The sequence below is a fragment of the Anser cygnoides genome, chromosome 2 (assembly GCF_040182565.1).
Source record: "Anser cygnoides isolate HZ-2024a breed goose chromosome 2, Taihu_goose_T2T_genome, whole genome shotgun sequence".
Classification (NCBI taxonomy): Eukaryota; Metazoa; Chordata; class Aves; order Anseriformes; family Anatidae; genus Anser; species Anser cygnoides.
In genome coordinates this window covers 73,612,908-73,633,475 of record NC_089874.1, presented here as the reverse complement: position 1 = coordinate 73,633,475, position 20,568 = coordinate 73,612,908, and the positions used below count along the sequence as shown (strand labels likewise).

The following is a 20,568-nucleotide window of genomic DNA, read 5'->3' as shown; positions in this document are numbered from 1 at the left end:
ATACTCTTTGTCTCCTTGCTTCTGGAATAAGTGGTTATGGGATCAAGAAATGCTTTAATTTTGTGCTGAGGAAATGAGTTTTCAGCTCCAAAATGAGAGGGCTGAGGTCCCACTGTGGATAAGACTGAGCATATAAATGAGTGGTTGAAACAGCATGAGATACAAATGATGCTCGTTTTCAAAATACCTCAAATTATAACTGCACAAATTATGTACTTACCTACTATTATTGTCTCTAATAAGCATATATAACAGAGGTGGATTGTAGTGATTACCTGTATCTGTTACTTTCTCTGTTGCAGTATTACAGTTATAACTTACTAGGGATACAGACAAAGTTTATGTTAAAAAACTGAGATGGTTTGATCAAGACACTCCAAAAACACCGTTCCTTAAAAACACATATGTGACATCAGTGTCGTCTTTTTTTATTATTTTTTTTTACATATTGATCCAAATTTTAATGCTGAGCCTCCTCATGGATGGTTTTAAATCAATCCACAGAACTCCAAATTGAATAGGAAAAGGAGAGGGGAGTCAAATCCAGGTGATGACCCAAACAAAATAATTTGTAAATATACAACAGGTGTGGAGTCCATTTACAATCCAAAGTGTTTGCAGACAGGCTTATACTGGAATAAATATGTGGCTTACGGTAACAGGCTGAAGCCATCAAACCCAAATAGCACTTGGATAGGGTGAATTTGAGTCTAGCCATTTTAAAGACGTTTTTATGTGTGTTGTTTGCATTCTACAGGAGCTCCTCCAGGAACATTTGCCCTGAAAGCAATGATTCAGGTTTAAGAGCCAATATTTCAAAATGCTTTACAATCAGTGTGCATACCCAGATTATTCTAAAAATTGTTGTGCGTAGGGAAGGAAAGAATTAAAAGTATGTTTAAGATAATTTTTTTCACTTGCCTTTCTGCTCAAATGAACTTATTTTTATAATCAAGATACTTGGTTTACATACCTAAATGCATTGTCTTGAAAATAGTATGCAATGTTAGGGACTGAAGCAGAATTAGCTGTAAAAACTTCGAACATTTGACTATGGCACTTCCAATATGTAATGCCTACAGTACATTCTTTCAGATTTGAATGCGTTCTGACACAAGGCATTCCTCAGGTGTAGCTCTCCTCAGGAAATAGCTGATTTTATTATTGAGAGTGCTTTAAATTCTATGTTGATAGTGAAGCTGTTTGGAAAACTGATAGACTTAGAAGGAGGGTAGGTGAACACACACCAAGGTGGACAGGTTGTCTCGTGTCTCTCAAGAACTAATGTGAAAATCTTTATTCATTTCCATTGGCTTCTCTCAGTGCATTGCCTATGGGTATGTATGAGCTATTTTGTATTTACTACAAAGGGGCTGAGGTCCCTTTCTCAGCTACTATCAATTTGAAATCAAGTAAAGAATCTAGGTCTCTCCCATACAGTCCTCTTACTGCACATGATTCAGAGTTGTTTGTCTCGTAGCCTATTATTCCTGTAGTCCCTCTTCAGCTTTACTATACAAACCTTTCTCATGGCGGCCAAACCAGCTTAAAGTGCTTTTATCCGCCCCTGCCCCGGGCGATTTGTTCCTGCTTTTGCATAGGAGTTAGATGCCCAGTTCACTTGTGCTAATATGACTTTCTGTGAGGCTGTTATAACCAGGACCAGCAACATGGTCTGAAGTTTAAAAAGAATCTGTGGTATTTTACCTTAATTCAAGTTTCTGGCAACAAGAAGGGTTGAAATATGATTGGAGATCTGAGCAGCAGAACTTGAAGTGAAGTTGTGCTGGCATGTAAGTCTTCCAGACCTGGAGAGTTATACATTTCACCTTTTCTCAATTAGATGTATGTATGTAGGCCTCTTCTTTTCTTCTTCATTCCTCAGCTCTGTAGTTACTACATTGCAATAAAATATTTTATTATTAGGTATATATTTTAAAGTACATGAATCTTGACTGGCGTCGTGTAAATAACATTAGTATAGCCTATGTACAAGTAAAACTAATGTTGTGGAATCCACTCTTTATTGGGGTAGCTCTCCTGAACCAATTGCTCAGGTAGAAAAGTTAACACACAAAAAATCCTATGCAGTCAGAAAGATAAAGCTGTCTGATATAGAATGCTGGTGTCTCAGATGGCCTTGGTTACAAACCTAACAATGCACTATCTAGCAGGAAGCTTCCTTGTGACATCCCTCAAGTGAATCCCAGTTACGCATCCTCATTGAAAACACTACTAAAAAGAAGGGAAAATGATTGCCACAAAACTTAGCTACTAAACTGCAGCCTAAACAGTGTTTCTTTATATCCTTACTGAATGTGAGATGTACCTATACTTAAAGTTGCTGAAAAATGATAGTACAAAAAAAAACCAAAAACATAAATTTGGATTTGTACCAAAAGATACGGGATTGAAATTGATGCTAGGGAATCACTGACAGCAAAGAAGGGATTGTTTTCCTACTATGAGCATTTCTGTGTGCAGGGAAATACAATATATACCACAAAAAGAAGCAGTAGTTTTAGAGAAGCTTTGGAGGGTAAGTTACACAAAGCTATGAAACAGAAGAGTGTTAGTACAGATAGAGCCTTTATTGTATTTAGCTAGCAACTGTCCCTAGGCTTTTCCAAAGAATGACATTTGGCCTAATAATTACTGAGTGAATTTTCCATGGAAGGGTAACAACCTTGCCGAATTTTAAGTCTTTGCTCAAAATTACTGGAGTATTAGACCTGGTTAGTTTTATTCTAACACAGAGGAAAAGAAACCACAAAGATTTTTTTTTTTTTCAAAAGAAATTTCCCACAGAAGCACAAACTAAAACAGACCTTTTGGAAAAGGGTAAGTCCAAATTTGAATCTAGACAGATTTTAAGTTTTTCAAAGTAAAAGACAAGTGGAAAAAAAAAAAAACAAACACATAATGGAGCATGTCATGCCACTACTGTGGCAGCCTACAGCAAAAATGACATTTTAAAATTTAGTTTATACAACTTGAGATGTGCATTAAGCTATATAAAAATTATTTCATGAGCAAGGGGAGTACTAAGGAAGCTTGCTTTTCTGTTGGTTTCAATCCTTTATTCCTAAAAATCCACACCATAGTAACATGACTTTCTCTCAGCAGTAATATGAGATTACCTACCTTGCTGCTGACTTCCACTACATTTTAGGGAGTTCTGAGAACTCTGTCCTTCTGTAAAATTTGTCTAAAATTATTTAACAGGTTTATAGGTCATTAGAGAGACTCTAACAGAAAATACCACGAGCTATAATTTATCAGGCTACCAAAAATAAACTCTTTTGTTTCCCAAGTAAGAAATTTCCTTTTAAGAGTGAGTGTTATGTTACATGTCTATATAGCAAGTAAAAACATAACTAGTTGGTGTAAAAGGTAATTTTCTCCTGTGTAGATAAACATGATAATCAGGTAATCTCAAGTCAACAAGATCTGAAGAAGCCAGGATGCTTCTTAAGAAACCATCTCAGATGAAATGCAGTAAATGACAGTCTGTGTATTCTCAGCTATGTAAATATAAATAAGTTAGCATTTAACTCATCGTGACAAACAGCTATACAATATTTCCAAATAAAATAACCATTATTAGTGACTAAAGGAACGTCTCCCTCTCACCATTATAGTGACAAGTTAAGATGAACATGAACAAGCTTTTAAAAAAAAAACTCATTGGAAAAATATATAATGTATAATGTATTATTTTCTCAGTTTTATTCAGAGGGACCTAACAAATAGATTACCAGTTGTTAAGTTATGCTTTTTTTTTTTTTTCCTGAATGCATTTTTTTAAATTGTTGTGGTCCTACATAAAATACTAAAATTATTTTGTTGAGAAGCCCGTAATTGTTTAATGATGTGGATGAAGGTCTTAAAATTTGGCAACTAAATAGCATCTGTGGCAGGGATGAACCTTTTGTAATCTCCCTGATGAGCTCTCACAATGATAAGTCTTTCATGAAACCCATTCTTTCCAGGTGCTCAGCAGTGCTTGGTCATAATTTGACAGCCACAGTCTCTTAGGAATTTTTCCACACTCATGTGCTGAGCTGGAAAATCCCTGCCACTGCCTCTCCAGGTTGCTGTAGAGCACTGTAGGAGCAGGCAACAGAGTTAAACCCAGGAAGACCATTCTTTGTGTTCTCAGTGTTTTTGTACTGCCAGGTCAGTATTAGGGAAAGAACTCATATGAAACACAGAAAGAAAAAGAAATGTCTGAAATGCAATATGTAGCAAAAGCTTGGAAATATATTGCTTGGGAACTTGGGTAGACATTAGGGACCAGGGAACAGGTTTTTCTTATTGGCAAATTGAGAAAAGGAAATCAGCTTCAGGAAAGGGAGATTTGAGACAAAAATAGCGAGGGAATGGGAAGGCTGAAACAGAACAGAAAGTAGGAGATCCTGAGACTAACTACATAAAGAAACTGGACCAAGAATTCTGGTTTGGAGGATGAAAGGCTGGGAGATGGCAAGGAAGTAGACAAAAAGCTGGTAGAAATTGATAGCGGGACTGGGAGAAGAGACTGATTTTGTTTATGTTCAAAGAGAGTTAAACAGAAAAGGGTGTGGGGAGCAAAAGCAGCCTGGGAATAGCTAAGCACACTCACCAGGGCAGGAAACTGGTTGTGAGCCACAGCCGAAAACTGATTAGAACAGGAGCTGGGGAGTGGGGAGGCCGGAGTTGAGAGAAGAATCGTGGAACTGAAGACATATATTAGCTGACAATAAGCCAATAATGGAGAGACCATCCTAAGATTATAAAGAAAACAAAGACCTGAAAGACAGATTTGAGTGGATGGGGACAGCAAACAGCCAGCCATGGTGAACAGAGGAAAAACCTCTGCCTAGCAGAGCACACCCTGGCAGTGCTTAGACCTGACCCCATGTTTCTTGACTGTTAACATTCTTCTGCGTTGACAAGTACTTATGAAAATCACTAACATGCAGGCATCTCAGTATGTGGCTTTACATTTGGCTTAAGTGGATTTAAGACACACTGCCATTGAAAAGGATGAACATGCGTTCTCTCTTGCCTCTGGTTGCCTTTTCTTGCTTCAGCACTGAGGATTGTGGACCCACAATAAGAGTTGATGCAGTTTACAAATCTAACCAGGCACTAGATAGTATTTTGCAGAGGTAGTTTTCAGTAAGATCAGCAAGCTGGTCTGATTTATAGTGTTGCTACCTGATTACTCATACTAACAAAAGTTAAAATGGCAGAAGTTGCAGCAGAGACAGATGGGAATGTAGGGAACACCACCAGTCCCAATTTTTTTTGACTTTCTGGTCCTAGATCTACTTACACCAACCCTGAAATGATGCCCTCTTTCCCTGCTACTTGTCAACCATACGGAGATGGATAGCTTACTAGTACTAACTGCTACATACTAACTGAAATGGCAGCCGTCTCCTTTCAGTAACTAAAAATTTCAACCCTGATAGTTGTTGATAATACTGCAATCCGTATGATGCCACACAAACAGATCTTGGAGTTTTGTTTGTTTTTTTAATTCTCTAGAAAATCGAAAATGGAAAGATTTGTGTTAAATAAGCATTCTGAGATGAAGAAATGATACTGTTAATGTTGCCTTTTAGAAAAAAAAAATATATCATTGTATAACTAAAAACAGTATCATAATGCCTATAAAAGTGTCCAATTAAGGCAACTAAGAGTTCTTGACTTAGCAAACTTTCATAATGTTCTTTTAATTTTTTCTGTGCATGTGAAGTAGTATACAAGCTGTTTTGAGTCTCTGCTTAAATATATTAGAAAGTCTAAGAAAAGGGAGAAAGAGTCATGGGTGTTTTGTATGTATAAGCAGGACAACTAAAGGTACCATAGCTAAAAGAGAGTAAAATGAAAGGCACTTACATCATACAGTTTTCCTGTAATAAAACTAAACACAGCAAGGATTCTTGAATATTCCCTTGGGGTTGCTTATTGGCACCTGCAAAGCTAAAAGAACTCTTTGTATTGTATTCATTATAACGTCTCTGTACCACTAAGAATAATGCAATAGTACTTTCTTTTTCACTCTGAGGGAGAAGGGGAAAAGTCAGTACTAACCAGCTTATTTAAATAACTCTAAATATTAATTACCTGAAATTCCATGCACACAGTTCATGTAGCTGTACTTAGAATTTGTGTGAATTCTATAAATTTGTTTTGTTTTGTTTTGTTTTTTAATAGTTGACTAGAGAAAATGCCTAATACTTGCAAAAGATGACTCCAAGTAACAATCACTCTGCCTTTATAGGAAGTGGGCTTTGCTTTGGTAATTTAGATCAAAATCAACAAACTCAGGGAGGAAAGATATCCTTTGTACAGGCATGTCTACTTGGAGAGTTTGTACTTGCATAAAGTGAATTTGATTGGAGCAGAATGGCAGCTGCATTTGCAGAGCTGACTTCTCTGAGAATTATCTTATCAGGCTGGTAGCATTGGTTGAACTGACTCGATTTCACAAAGAAGCCTGAGAGGTGATGGTACTACTATCTTGATGGTCACAGCCTGGGTCACATCAGAAAACTGGACCAGCTAGTTGCAAAAATAACTGGATCAGTTGCAAAAAACTGGTTGCAAAAACAAGTTGGTCCGGACATAAGTGATTTTCTTTAGGTCGACTGGAACAGTCTACAAGAGACACCTTCCCTTTGCTACCCTTGATATCACCAAAGCCAAGCAGGGTGATGAGTAGGATGATTTCTATTTGAACCTGCAAAGTTTTGATGGAATGACTTCGAGCTTTTTGTCTGATTTGTTTTTCCCACTTTACTCCCAATAAAAGATAGTTGTATTCATGTTCTCCAAGGATCTTGCCGATGGCAAGAAATAGTTTATAGGAATAACTATGGATTAGTTTCAATTTCTAGAGCCAAAAATCAGCTGGATGAACTGGAGATAGGAGACCTTAGGCCTTCATGAAATGTCATTCATAAGACAGAACAATGAGATTGATTCCAGCAGAAAAAGCATACCTTTGCACTTTACCAGGATTGTGGGTTAGCATCCCTTTCTACCAGAGCATTGTGCTAGTGTGCTAATTGAGGAAGATATTCATTTTGTTGTGGTTTGGAACCAATATATATATGATTTATATAATTTATATCATTGGTATAGGCTTAATATGCTTGTTTTGTGTCAGTCTACACATTAGAGGATCACTGCAACTGAATGTGTATCGATCAAAAGAACACCCTATATGTTGTTATTACAGAAACCTACAACAAAAACACAGCCTAAACAATTTTGTGGAAGTTGCAAAGTGCTTTGGACAGAATTGGACTTACCTGTAGATTGGGAAGAGAGTACTTAACACCAGTCTACACAGGTTGTCAGCATTACTTTATGCCCACTGCAATGATAGTGGAAATACCTGTGAATGTTAGTAGGTTTTAGAAGATGGTTTCTACCACTAGAGTAGCTGCTCCAAGAGAGTGTTTCCACTTAATTAGGAAGGAAAGCAAACAAACAAACGAACAAAACCACTTTGATTTGACGCATTTGAAAGGCTTGTTGAGTTCCACTCCAGGAGCACTTTCTGTGGGTACTGCTCTTTCCTAGAATCAGTTAGCAAAGACTCCGGTTGAAGGTATCAGAAAAAAAAAATGTACAGGCTTTTTTGCCAAGTGTCATTATTTTCTGTGAATGAATTGCATTATCTGGTTTGAGTGTGTCACCAAACATGTCTTTCATACCTACACTTGTAGGTTGTGTCTAAAAAGGAAAGAAAGATCAACAGAAAATCTCTAAAGAGAAAATTTGATATTATTGATACTTTGAAAACCAGAAATGCCAAGGCTCTTTGACATAAGTCTGTAGTAGCTTGGTAGTGTGGACACTGCTGGGAATCTCTACTACATGTTTCTCAAGCCACCCTATAGAGAGCAAAAGTATAAAAAATCCAGTGTGAAAGGAGCCTTACTAATGATCTATACCAGAATGGACTTGAAAAGGATTTTTCAACTATGAATTCTTCAGTTAGGTTTGAAACAGATATGTTCTCTAACCTACATGCAGTTATAAAACTAAATTAAAATATGCTTTCTGAGCGAAAACATCTCCTGTGGTACCAGAAGGGGCTTACGTGGCATTGTTGGTGAATCCTGACATGTAACTGAGTAGCTCCAGAATTTAATGGACTGCGTTCCTGAGATCAAAATAATGATCACCTCCTATTTAAGATAGGAGGTCTAAATTGAATAAGAAGAAAGTACCTGAACTTGTATCCCCCAAATTGCAGTTGCAAAAAAAAAAAAAAAAAAAAAAAAGTTTTGTTCTGTGTAGAATCAAAAAATTGGAATTTCACTTAGGAGTGAAAAGATTAAGTGAATTTCGTGCTATTTAAAGGAGACTTAACAGCCAGTTGTGAAAGCCAGGAAATAAAAATAGTGCCTTAAGTAGTTGATGAGGTCCTCAAGATTTAGAAGTGCCTGAAAACTATTCATAATGAGATTTGACTGGGACTGTTTGTCAATGAATGGAAGCCAAAGTTCACCAATCTTAGTCTTTTTTAACTCTGTACTTACTACTGTCAACAGGTAAGAAAGCAATACCTGAAAAAATGTAGGGATCCATTCACTTGTTCCTGCAGCATGCAGGAGAAAAGAGATGACAACAAATTTAAACAAAGCCTAAATCTAGATTAGTCTTTATTTCACAAATGGCAGGAATTCGGGATTAATACCAAGGAAGACAATGTTAGAAAGAAAATTAAAAATAAACACCCTAAGAAATGACAAGAATTATCATTAAGCAGAGTTGCTGATCTTCCAGATTTTATATAAGTTAGTTGAGTGCTTAGGAATAAATCTTATTGTTACTTGATTATCATTCACAGTAAACCAAAGATTTTAATCTCCTATCAACCTTTACCTTGGTGGACACTTAACAGCCAGAACTAGAAATTCCCTTGAAGAATAGAATTGTTATCTTGTCTCTTCAGGAATAGGGTTTGTTTTCAGAAATAACATCCATATGAAGACTTTTTATTTTTGTTTTTATTTCCCAAGAACATTTATAATTGTCTAATGAGACTTAAATAGAAATTGGATTTCTTCAGGAAGCCTGAATCAGCAGAGCGTTAGTTTACATGTTGAAGACTATTTATAGTGGAGGGGAAAGTCTGTGTATGTGCATAGGTGTCTTGCTTTAAAGTTTATGTTCTGCTGAAAACAAAAATTCTTTTCTTTAAAATACTAAAATATGAAAACAAATTCTTACATTAGGCAGCACTTCAAAACCCAAGGATGTTAGCAGATATACGAAAACTCTTAAATATTTTTCATTTTGCCAGGAATAGCAGAGAGGCTGGATGTTAATCTTCATCTTTATATTCCCTTCATACCCTGAGATTCCAAATTAGCTGACATGTTTGAAAATTCTCCTCAAGCAGCTGGACAGAAAATAAACCTACTTAAAACCAACTTACTTTGTTCACTGCTACATTTTCATCATTAGGAATGCAATTGTCTTTCATGTTACTGAAAAAAATACCCATGATGAAAGCTAGCAAAAGCTTCTATGCAACAGAATAAATAAGAAGGTGGAAACAGAACTTTGAAACTACTTATCTTCAAAAACTATTGCATTATTTCATCCCTGTTAAGGACATAGTTACAGCTGTTCTCCTCTTTAACTTTCTGTAACTAAACTAGTATATTTCCTGATGTCACATTTTCATGCTAACACCAAGCACATATTTTAACAGACCTTAGAATACCAGATAAATCTAAAATTATTGGAACCAATTCTGTTTCATTCATGTGCCTCTGTTTATTTTATTTTTGCCAGATATTGTTTTCTTCTTACACAATGTAGTAGGAATGTGACTGTGACAAATGTGGGTGTGCCTTTGAATAATTTTTCAAGCTGTATTTAGATCTGTCCTTAATATGATGTTTCTGTACTATATACAAGGCACTGAGCACATTTGACTTTCATGTTTTGAGGTACATCATCACTTCCCAGTTCTGTCAGGTGACAGACACATACGTCTAAACACCTGGGTTAACCTTCTGTGGATGAGAGTATTCCCCAAATGAAGTTCTACTTTCATTGATATCCCCACTGGTTTTCAAACTCACTTGTGCAAGTCAGGTTATTTGACCTGAGATACTCTTTCAAAGTTGACTGTGTCAGTTGTTAGAAGTTGCCTGTCCTTTGGGGTGGGGGGGAGAGAATTGTGAGAAGCCATTTGATGACTATCAGCATGACTATGTTATTCCTGCATTCCTGCCTAACCCTATGAAGTGGATTGGATCCAGCTGGACCCTAACCAAAATTAAATAAAATATGCGCTTAGGCTCTTTGGTGTTTCTAAAATCCCCTTTTCTCTCATGCTTTATTCCAACTACTAATTAAAGGTGCCTTCTTTTAAGGGAGCAGTTTGTCAATATCAAAAGAAAAACAGGTGCCTGAAACCAGTCAGATCTGCAGGATGATAGGCATTAGTACATACAAGATAGTGCTTGCCTCCTGACTAAAAATAAAAGAAGAACAAGATTGCACACAAACACAAGCCCAGGATCAGACAAGTCAGGAGCCAGAGGTGAAGCCAGTCCTGTAACATTGAAAATGCCATGTCAGTTTTCTGGTAAAAGATAATAGCGATTCCACTGTCTGCTCTTAAACTTACAAATCTGAAACAAACAAACAAACGAACAAACAAAAACACTCAAAAAAACAAAACACAAACCACCTTTTGAGTTTATTACCCCTTGGATACAATGCATTCTTTACCCAAGAATGAATATTTTCCTTTAGTAAAATTATGTTTGCTGACATTTAGAAACTGCTTTATAAAACTTTGACCCTTTGAAGTCAATGAGAGTTTTATCACCTGACTTATGGAGTTTGTCCTTAAAACATTAAAAAAAAATCTGTTTCCTTTTACTATATGAAACTTAGCAATTATTTTCCTTGGTACCTTTCAAGTATACACAAGAACAACCAACACAAAGAATAAGATCTGGAGTAGGCCCTGAGCCCTCAACTTCTCCTATTTCATGCAGAAGCAGAAAAGTATCTTCTGTGATACCATATCCAGTTTCCTTTATGTGTTCCACATGACAGGTTCTCTAAATGCAGACAGGAAGATGAACAGTCCCTGTTCTCTTCTCTGGACTTAGATACTTTTAATAGAAATACAACCAATTTATGAAACTTGTCGTAATATATTTTTGATGGTTGATGTGTTTTTTTACTTGCCGTTCTGCAGAGCTTTGTGTAAGAAGTGTATTCCCTTGGGAAGTGCCAGTGTTCCAGCCTTTGTAGTTGTAAAAAATCCTTTATTGCACTTTAAAACTGCTTCCATATGCAGAAATAATTTTCAGTAGTTCTGTGGTCTTTTACAGGTATTAAGTCTTTGTCTTGCCTGAACCTTCAATTAGTTCATTCAAGTTAATTAGAGTGGCATGTGTAGGTACAAATGATAGAGACAACAATTACAGTACTCTTTTTCAGATTTTCAAAACTACACTTCAAATAGTTCCTGTCTGATATATGTATTATATTGATAGCACGTAACACTATGAAGTGATATATAAAGATGTTACCTTCTGCACTCACTTGGGATGACCAGTATAACTAACTCGTAACTATGCTATTTGTGAGTAATGGAATCATCCCATATTTATTTTATAAAAATCTTTATACTATGTAGTATTTATGCATGCCTGTGCTGATCCGAGATTGTATCTTTGGGGAATACATTACATGCTATGCTATACTGTTTTTATTATAGGCAATACATATAGCAATGCCTACAGTTAACGCTGCTTGACACTTTCTGGAATAAGACACTTTTATATTGTTATCTTTGCTAAATTTAAGCCATTTGGATTACTGCTTTTCAAGTTGGATACATGCCTCTTGACAAATTCTTTAAAGGAATATTTCACCTAAAAAGATTCTGCTTGGAGCTTTTTGTTTTCCCCAGAACAATATTCATGATAAGTATGTTCTTCTTTGTATAGCTTCTGTAGCTTCTCCTTATTGGGTAGTGCCAACAATACAGCTTGATAACTGCTTGACTCCTTGAGGAAGTACTCACTGGAGTGTGCTCATATCTCCTTTGTTCACTCGTTTTACTTACTGCCTCATAGTGATCTAAGGGTAAATTAAAAAAAAGGTAGATACAGGGAATGGTTAATGGCAAGAGTTCCTTCCAGACTACAGATGTGACCAGTTGTGGAATTTCAGTTAGTACAATGTGACATAAATACACAAACATGGTTGACATTTAATTAGTTTATCGGTTTGATTAGACATGGCTTTGGACTTTTTTTAAAGAAAAATGAGTATTATGCTGCAACACGAAAGTTATTAATGACAAAATAAAAGATATGCCATGTGCCTGTGTTAATGCTTGACCTTCCAGAAGAAAAGTCATTCCCATTGCATTGTATAAAGACATAGATAGAAATGTATCCATGCTTTGACAATGCACAGTTTCCTTGTGTGAAGACAATGAACACAGCTCAAGATGATACAGAGGCTTGATGCCAAAACCAAATGTTTACTAGTGTATTACCCTTGTCTATTGACAGCAAAACTTGAAAAATGATACCGAAAGATCCCCAACTACCAGCTGCTACTAATTAACAGAGCAAATCCAGTAGAACTCAACCTATCCTAACACAGGCAAACTTCCGGAACTAGGCCTTTTGTTCCAGTGCCACCAATCTAAACAACAAGGCTCCTGACTGCATGCACCAACCTTTGTTAGTGAGGGCTACCTGAAAAGAGGGAAATTTCATGAGTCTGCAAGTTCAGATTTATTAGTTCTCAGCTGCAAAACATCCATCTGTAAATTGACCTAAGAAGAGAAGTCAAGTTGAATTAAGCTCCCATGTTAAAAGATCATATTGTCATAGTCTATCCCTAGGAAATAGAATAAATTTTATTTTCAGAGGCAATGCTGAATAAGTCTCGAGAAACTATAGCAATTGTTTTGATCTCTAGTATCACCGTGATTGTTGCAAAAGGTTAATAACTCATCTATGAACCATCAGTCAGATCAGTAAACCCTCTGTACAACTTCAACAAAAGATAAGGAACAAAATGAAGAGCATTCAGACAACTTCCTCTTCTACTTTGTCACAATTTTACGAAGCTATATGCTGACAGGGCCATACTTCCCCCAAAAAAGAACTCTTCAGGAACCACCTCCAAGAAACTATATAAATTGTCCCACTAAAGATTCCTTACCTTTTGCAGCTCTTCCTTTATGGAAGACAACATTGTTTTAGTTCAGACTATACTGAATTCACAGTCAAATTTCTAGTCTAATGCTGAATCAAGTCAGACACTTTACTTTGCCCTCCCTATGCTGAATGGCAGTTTGCCTATTTATTTATTTATTTTTGCTAAGAATGGTGTTTCAAACTCCAGTCCTAACTGATTAAAATAATATTCTTATATATTAATATAATTTTGGTGAGATATACTGGTAGAACTAGGCTACACTACAGTGGAACAGATAAGTCTACTTTGTGATGATTACACAAAGTCTAAATTTAATCTGCTGTCTAGAAAGCCTTGCCCTAGACAGTCAAGGGAAATGAAGTAGTAGGTCATTTCTAGACCTATATTCCCAGTACTGGGTGGAAGGCAAAGAACCAGACCTAAGAAGCCGATCCCATGGCTGTTTATTTCTTCATCACCTTCTTCAGACAATATTTTGCATTTCTATGAGCTGGAGGAAAGAAAGGATCATGATCTGTGCCATTCTCTCACAAACTCTAGTTGAAACATCACAACACTACTTGATATGCTGAGATTACTGTGTTAAATTACTCTTCTGGACACAGAAAAATACAGGGTTAAATCTTGAAACTGAAACAAACAAACAAACCAACAAATCCATAGATCTTTGACCCATTTCAGATCTGCAAAAACTGTTAGATCAGAAAGTTCATAATTTTTATTCCTAACGATGCCTTACTATTGCTTTAGGAGAGAGCTTTCCTCTGCATTTTCCAGTTTTCCTTTTTTCAGTTATTTAAGAAAAAGGAAAAAAAAAAAGTTTGGTCAAGTCAAGCTTTTGATTTTTCCTTTCTGTTAGGAAAAAACAATGTTTGTTAATCTTTCTAAAATTATCAAAAGGAATACCCTGTTCTTTCTCAATATCTAAAAATGCCCTTACCACAGAGAACAGCTAATATTTTGTCACTCGGACTAAGATTCTTTTCTCTTGTCAACACTGGTTATAGGATTTTGAAAATGCTTGATATGCCATGCTGAGAAAAAATCTTGAAGATTTTTAAGTTTTGGAAAAATTAACTTGTAAATGTCATACTCATAACCTGGGGAAAAAAAATAGTTCTTTATGAACACATATCAATGTATCCTGCATGAGCTATATTGGAATATCTACCTCTTAAAGATCTGTAGGGTTCTTTGTATTCACTATGAAAGCACGTAATTTCAGCTGCCTATACTCTCCACATATTAATGACTTTAAAAATGTATTTAGTCATGAGAAGGAAAATTAAAGGTTCTAGATGAAAGGAAATAAAGGCTAGCTTTCAGAAACAGAACCCACTTTTACATCAGTTCTCAACCTACTTCTTTCTTAGTTTATGGCATCTCCTTTCAAACATTTAAGAGGACCTAATTTAATTTTCAGGTAATGCTGTCTTCATAATGATCATTACTTTGACTATGAGAATAAGCAAACTGATCAGCCATTTAAAGAGTTCTGTAAGAATAAAATCATCCTTCAGCTTCATTCCATGCTTCCATCCCAACACAACCATTAAGGTAGGATTTTGTTTTCTGAATTGTTTTGTAAACTGGTTCTCATCCTTGCCAAGGCAAGAGAAGCTACATTACAGTGGTAAGATTGCGCCAGTTTGAATAGGACCAAGGCATTCAAGGAAGCAGCTAAAACTCTGATGTGGATGTCAACATCTAGGCTCTGCTGGTGACCAACGGGGTGAGCTGAAAGGGAGAACAATGTGATTGCAAAGGATGTTTTTTCTTTTCTGTTATATTTCCAGTTTGGGGCTTTTAAAGATAAACTTTCTGAAAGTTAGGTAATACCTGTACACGTTCGCTGTCTGTGTGCATGCTTGCTCTTCAGTCAGCTACTCACATCACCGTTCTATGGAGCTTTTGCCTCATTCATGGCACAGAGCAACTTCTAGGAATGAATCAGGGATGTGTGGCAGACAGATTTGCCAGGGATGTAAACAGAGTAAATGGATTTCCATTACTATTGACTGCATGGCTCCCATAGTCCGGGCTAGGTCTGTCCCTGTGTAATGATGGAAGCTGTTGTATTTCAGATTCCAGTGTCATGTGTTGCAAAACTAGAAAGGCTGGTAGTGAAAGAGGTAGGAGAACGCAGGAAGAGAAAAGCAGGTCCTATAGATAAAAGATGCATTTTGTCCCTTGAGATTATAATTTAGTCCTACTTCTGTCACGGAGATTTAACTTGATACTAAGCAAGTCATTTAAAGCATAATAGCCAAGGATGTCTTCTCTATATATCTTTGGAGATTCAATTCAAGATGTTGGGCACCCAGATGGAGTTGCACAAGTATTTACACCTGCAACTCATATCAATAAAAATGCACCTTTAAACGTATAAACTACTATATATAGATGAGGTGAAATGGCCTCAAGTTGCACCAGAGGAGGGTTAGGTTGGATATTAGGAGAAGTTTCTTTACTGAAGGGGTTGTGAGGCATTGGAACAGGTTGCCCAGGGAAGTGGTTGAGTCACCATCCCTGGAGGTCTTCAAGAAATGTGCAGATGAAGAACTTAGTAGCACGGTTTAGTGGTGGACTTGTCAGTACTAGGTTAAATGTTGGACTAGATGATCTCAGAGGTCTTTGCCTACCTGAATGATTCTATGATTCTATGGCTCTATGGTATTATCGTAGGTACTTAAATCTAGGCCTTTTTAATGGAGCAGCAGATATCTCTGACAATTTTGACTTTAATTTCTTGTCTCAGTTCTACATGGGTAGAGGATGGATTACAATACAAATTCAATTCATGGGTAGATTGTGAAGAAAAATTAATGTTTGTTAACAAAAATTATTGAAGTCCACAAGAAAACAGTCGAGCATCTGCTAACATTTTTGAAAGCAAGAATCTGGGGAAATAAACTATGTCCTTTTGTATAAAGAGCTAGATATGATGATAATAAAATGTACAAAAATTACTGTTAATCTATTACTATAAGTAATGACTATCATTGTTTTCTTCAGTTATTTACATATGATTATGTTACAGTCTTAATCTAATCCTAAAGTCAATGTTTTTCAGATCAATGCAAATCATGTTTTAGTAGTTTAGAGAATAAGGAGACTCCATCTTCTAGACTTTCACTTTAAGAATCTTGTTTAACAGCCATTCTTTTAGGTGATTCCATTTTTCACAACGTGTCACAGAACAAAAAAACATCTTTCTGCCTCAAACCACCTCTGTTTAAGCCGCCCCTACTACAAAATGGGAAACATAATTCCCTGCTCTGTGTTGAAATTATAGATACAGATTTCAATAAATGTGTTTTGTTGTTGTTATTTTACCTAGCATTTGTAATTGTTTATTTTAACTTAAATATCCCAAGACACTTAGAAGACAAGAGAATGAGACAGAGATGAGAAAGAGGTGGGGAAAGGAAGAGGAATAGAAATTTCAAGAGACTATCAGAGTACAAGGATGAACCATATCCTAGGAGTTAAGATGGCAAATAAGAATAGGACCAAAATATAAAGTGAAAATATTAGGGGCAAATGGATATTATATACTACATATCTAATCTTTCAACGTTGTTTGGTTAACATGTTGTTTTAAATCATCCAGTTGTCTTAAATGAAAAAGACAAGATCATACAAATGTGAGTAGGATTCATCTTACCTTTCTTTAGGCAGTTGAACGACAGGTATCATACTTTCAATCAGCAAAAATTCAGCCAACATAGTCAATCAAATTTAGAGTGCAATTCACCTGGCCAGACATAGGCAGCTATCTAAGATGAGATGAAGCATGCCCTGAATTCCATTGACTATGCTGGCTAGCTTTTCAGTGACTGTGAAAAAGTAGCACAGGATGAGAGAGATGTGGACATACTGGAAAATGTCCAATGGAGGGCCACCAGGAAGATCAAGGGACTGGAGCACTTCTCCTATAAGGAGAGGCTGAGACAGTTGGGACTGTTCAGCCTGGAGAACGGGAGGCTCAAGGAGGATCTTATCAGTGTGTATGAATACCTGGAGGATACAATGAGATGGAGCCAGGCTCTTTCCAGTGGTGCCCAGTGCCAGGACAAGAGGCACAAACTGGAACACAAGAAATTCCATCTGAACATCAGGAAGCACTTCTGTACTGTGTGGGTGACAGAATAGGTTTTCCAGAGTGGTCGTGGAGTTTCCCTCTTTAGAGATCTTCAAAAGCCATCTCGATGTGGTCCTGGGCAACCTGCTCTAAGGTGCCTCTGTTTGAGCAGGAGGGTGGACCAGATGGCCTCTACAGGTCCCTTCCAACCCTAAACATTCTGTAATACTGTGATTCCATGATATAATTTGATCAGAAGTTAATATCTATAGCGTAGACCATCGCATTTGACCTTATCAGTTACACCTTTTGAAATCCTTCAGGTAATCACTGACCACATCTCAACTACTAAATGCTTTATTTCCAAGTTCTACTCCCAAGTATATATTAAAAAACAAAAACAAAAACAACAACAAAAAACTTAAAATGACCGATCAAAAGTTACTGATAGTCACCTTAATGTCAAGAGTTATGATCTTGTGGATAAATGTCTGCATATCAAATATGGCTGAGATGCCTTGGTCAGAGCAGTTTCTGGAAGTGTAGACCCATTGCCATCTAATACAGACCTCTATGATATTTTCACTAATGCCAACTTTTAGGCAGCTATGGTCTAACACTGTAACTATTTCAAATTCAGCCATTCCACCATCAATGAAGATCTTTATAGACATTTCAGTGGCACACGGTGATATTGAAATGGAGTTGACCTTTTTAAATGAATGTGATTCCATGATCTGTACCTTGTCCATAAATTTAAACACTCTTCACTCTGCTAAATAGAAGAATGATTGTCCCGACATTTGCCAAGACTGCCACTACAGGCAGTTGTCTTCTTCAAACTGGAAGCACTGTATGCTAAAACTTGTGTGTTTTCACATTGTCTGATTCTTACCAAGACTGGGTTAACCAAGGCTATTTCACCCACCTCTAAGAACATGCCCTGCTACTCTCAGATTTCAAACAGGCCTGGCTTTTCACTTTTCCTAGACTGCTCAGTAACTGTATTCCATACAATCTCTTTACTAGTAACATCGATATGCCAAGTTAATAGAGCCTTTTACAAAGTTGCTGTAAAGTTTCATTTTAACAACAAAGATTGTTTAATAAAAAAGGCAGATAAAAAAGATACATCCTGCCTCAGTGAGGAAAGTGTGAAACACTTTAAAATATTAGAAGGAAATGCTGATCTAGACAATTTACCACACACAACTTTTAGATAACTCGATTTTTTCTAGAAAGAGCAAGAAGAGATCAAGCTATCATGAAACTTAATGACTTAATGTAACAAAATCCAAATGCAAAACCTTGACACCAATCACAAAACTTAGTACTTCTCAGATGCTTGAACTACAGCAGTATCACATGGTATTTTTGAACAGTATGGCCGATTCACCTGGGAAGTCTCATAAAGCAACAAGGACAAAAGGTTAGAATAGGCGGCAAAGAAGAATTAATGGCACTGCAAGCAATGAATACGTGTAAAAGAACGTCCTTCACTGAAGATGAAATGTGGAGGGTGGTTGAAATATTTAAAATTAGTAATAACTCTGAGCTTTTGTTGTTTCCATGAAGTACTAAAAATAGAGCAGTACTGATGAACTGTATTTCTTTTTAGTCATCCAGAAGAACAAAACACCTAGGATCTGTTTGACTACAACGTTAAAACAGAAAAGAGGGGGCAAAAAAAAAAAAAAAAGAGCTTTCTGCCTTCTATGCTTATGCCTCGCAAGCAAAGTAACGTCTTCAGCAACCATTGCTGCCAACCTTTTGCCTAAACATGACTACAGAATACTTTAAAAGGCTGTCCTTCAAAAGATGGCTACAACAACAATGGTATGCTGTGTAGAGCTCAAAAAGGATTCAGACCACAGCCCAGAAACTGTGAGTGAATGCTCACCTCAGGGTCAAGAGGAAGGCAATCACAGAGGTCCTAGACCTCAACCATGTCCATTTCTTACACAGGCCCATACTTCGGTCAATGATCCTGTCACTGAACAGCCCCCTTTTACACCACCTAGGTTAAGCCCAGCACTTGAAGACCTCAAGAAATGGCTTATAGACCAATCTTTATAGACCAACTCTTCATAGGCTAGTTAGGAAATTACAGAAGTACCAAAGGTAGCAGACATTATGTCTATGGAAATGGTGTCCATCTGGCAGTCCACTACCAGATTTTCAGTCATCTAGAAGAAGAACGTTGGCCTGGAGGAAGTGATCTATTGGTCACGAAGAATGGATGGGTAAACCACATCTCCAAAAGGAATTTCCAGTTCTTTCTGTATAAATCATCCAAATCCCATAAGTAGATCGACATTTTCTGAATGGATACTTCCTGGACAGTGGTCCAAAACTCATTTATCAAAGTAGAATATTGAGGGGTGTCTTCATTTTTGAGAAATGCTTTTGCAAGTCTTTGGCAAAAAAAAAAAAAAAAAGAAGCAAGAGGTAACTTGATCAAAAATTTGTTGAGTCAGTGTGTGGGTTGACTACACGAATGGGATGAACTCTGCTTTAACTTGTGCTGTTCTGCAGCAGAGTACAGCTTCCTGGTGCGGTGTGGGATGAGAAACTCACCTGGACAAGTGCCTCGGTGTGATCAAGTGTGTCAAGGATGGCTCTTGCCCTGACCTTGTTTCGTGCCCCCCCCAGCCCTTACAAGACCAGGAGGGCCATCTTGCAGAACATGCCCCTGAAGGAGTCACACTTCGCGTCCACCTTGGCACAGCCGGCCGTCCAGCTCACCGAGTTAAACCGACCACGGGGCACCTTCTCTGCACAGCTTCCTCTGGAAGCGCCCCAAAGGGCACCCACAGGACACTCGAACATCGGCGGGGCCTTCCCCGCTCTGCAAACTCCGCGGGCACGGCGAGGAGGAGGAGGAGGAGGAGGAGGAGGAAGAGGAGGAGGAAGCACGGCGGCGGGGTGTCGTGTGTGCGTGTGTCCCCCACAAGCCCGCGCCCGTCCCGCGGGCGGCCCCAAGCCCAGCTGGGCAGACAATGGGAGATCAAAGCGGGGGGAGGAGGAGGAGGAGGAGGAGAAGGAGGAGGAGGAGGAGGATGGTGCCGGGAGGGAGGCGAGGCGGAGCGGCGGCGGTGCGGCGCCCTCTCTGCACTCGATTAGTGTTCCTGGGGAGGGAGCGAGCGGGCCGGGCCGGGGACGGAGGGCTTGGGGGGGGCGGGTGCGCGCGCGGGGCGCCGCCGCGTGCGCGCGCGCGTGAGCGAGTGCGCGTCCGCGTGCGCGCGCGCCCGCGGGAGGTG

General features: G+C 37.9%; 1 long non-coding RNA gene across 1 annotated transcript; it reads right to left on the bottom strand.

Moving 5' to 3' along the window:
* Positions 1 to 10,711: 10,711 nt before the first annotated feature.
* On the bottom strand, positions 10,712 to 20,475 carry LOC136790123 (uncharacterized). The gene is made up of 2 exons (XR_010829451.1): positions 19,209 to 20,475; positions 10,712 to 12,126 (listed from the first exon to the last, which is right to left on the bottom strand). It is a non-coding gene; the product is annotated as an uncharacterized lncRNA (long non-coding RNA).
* Positions 20,476 to 20,568: the final 93 nt, after the last annotated feature.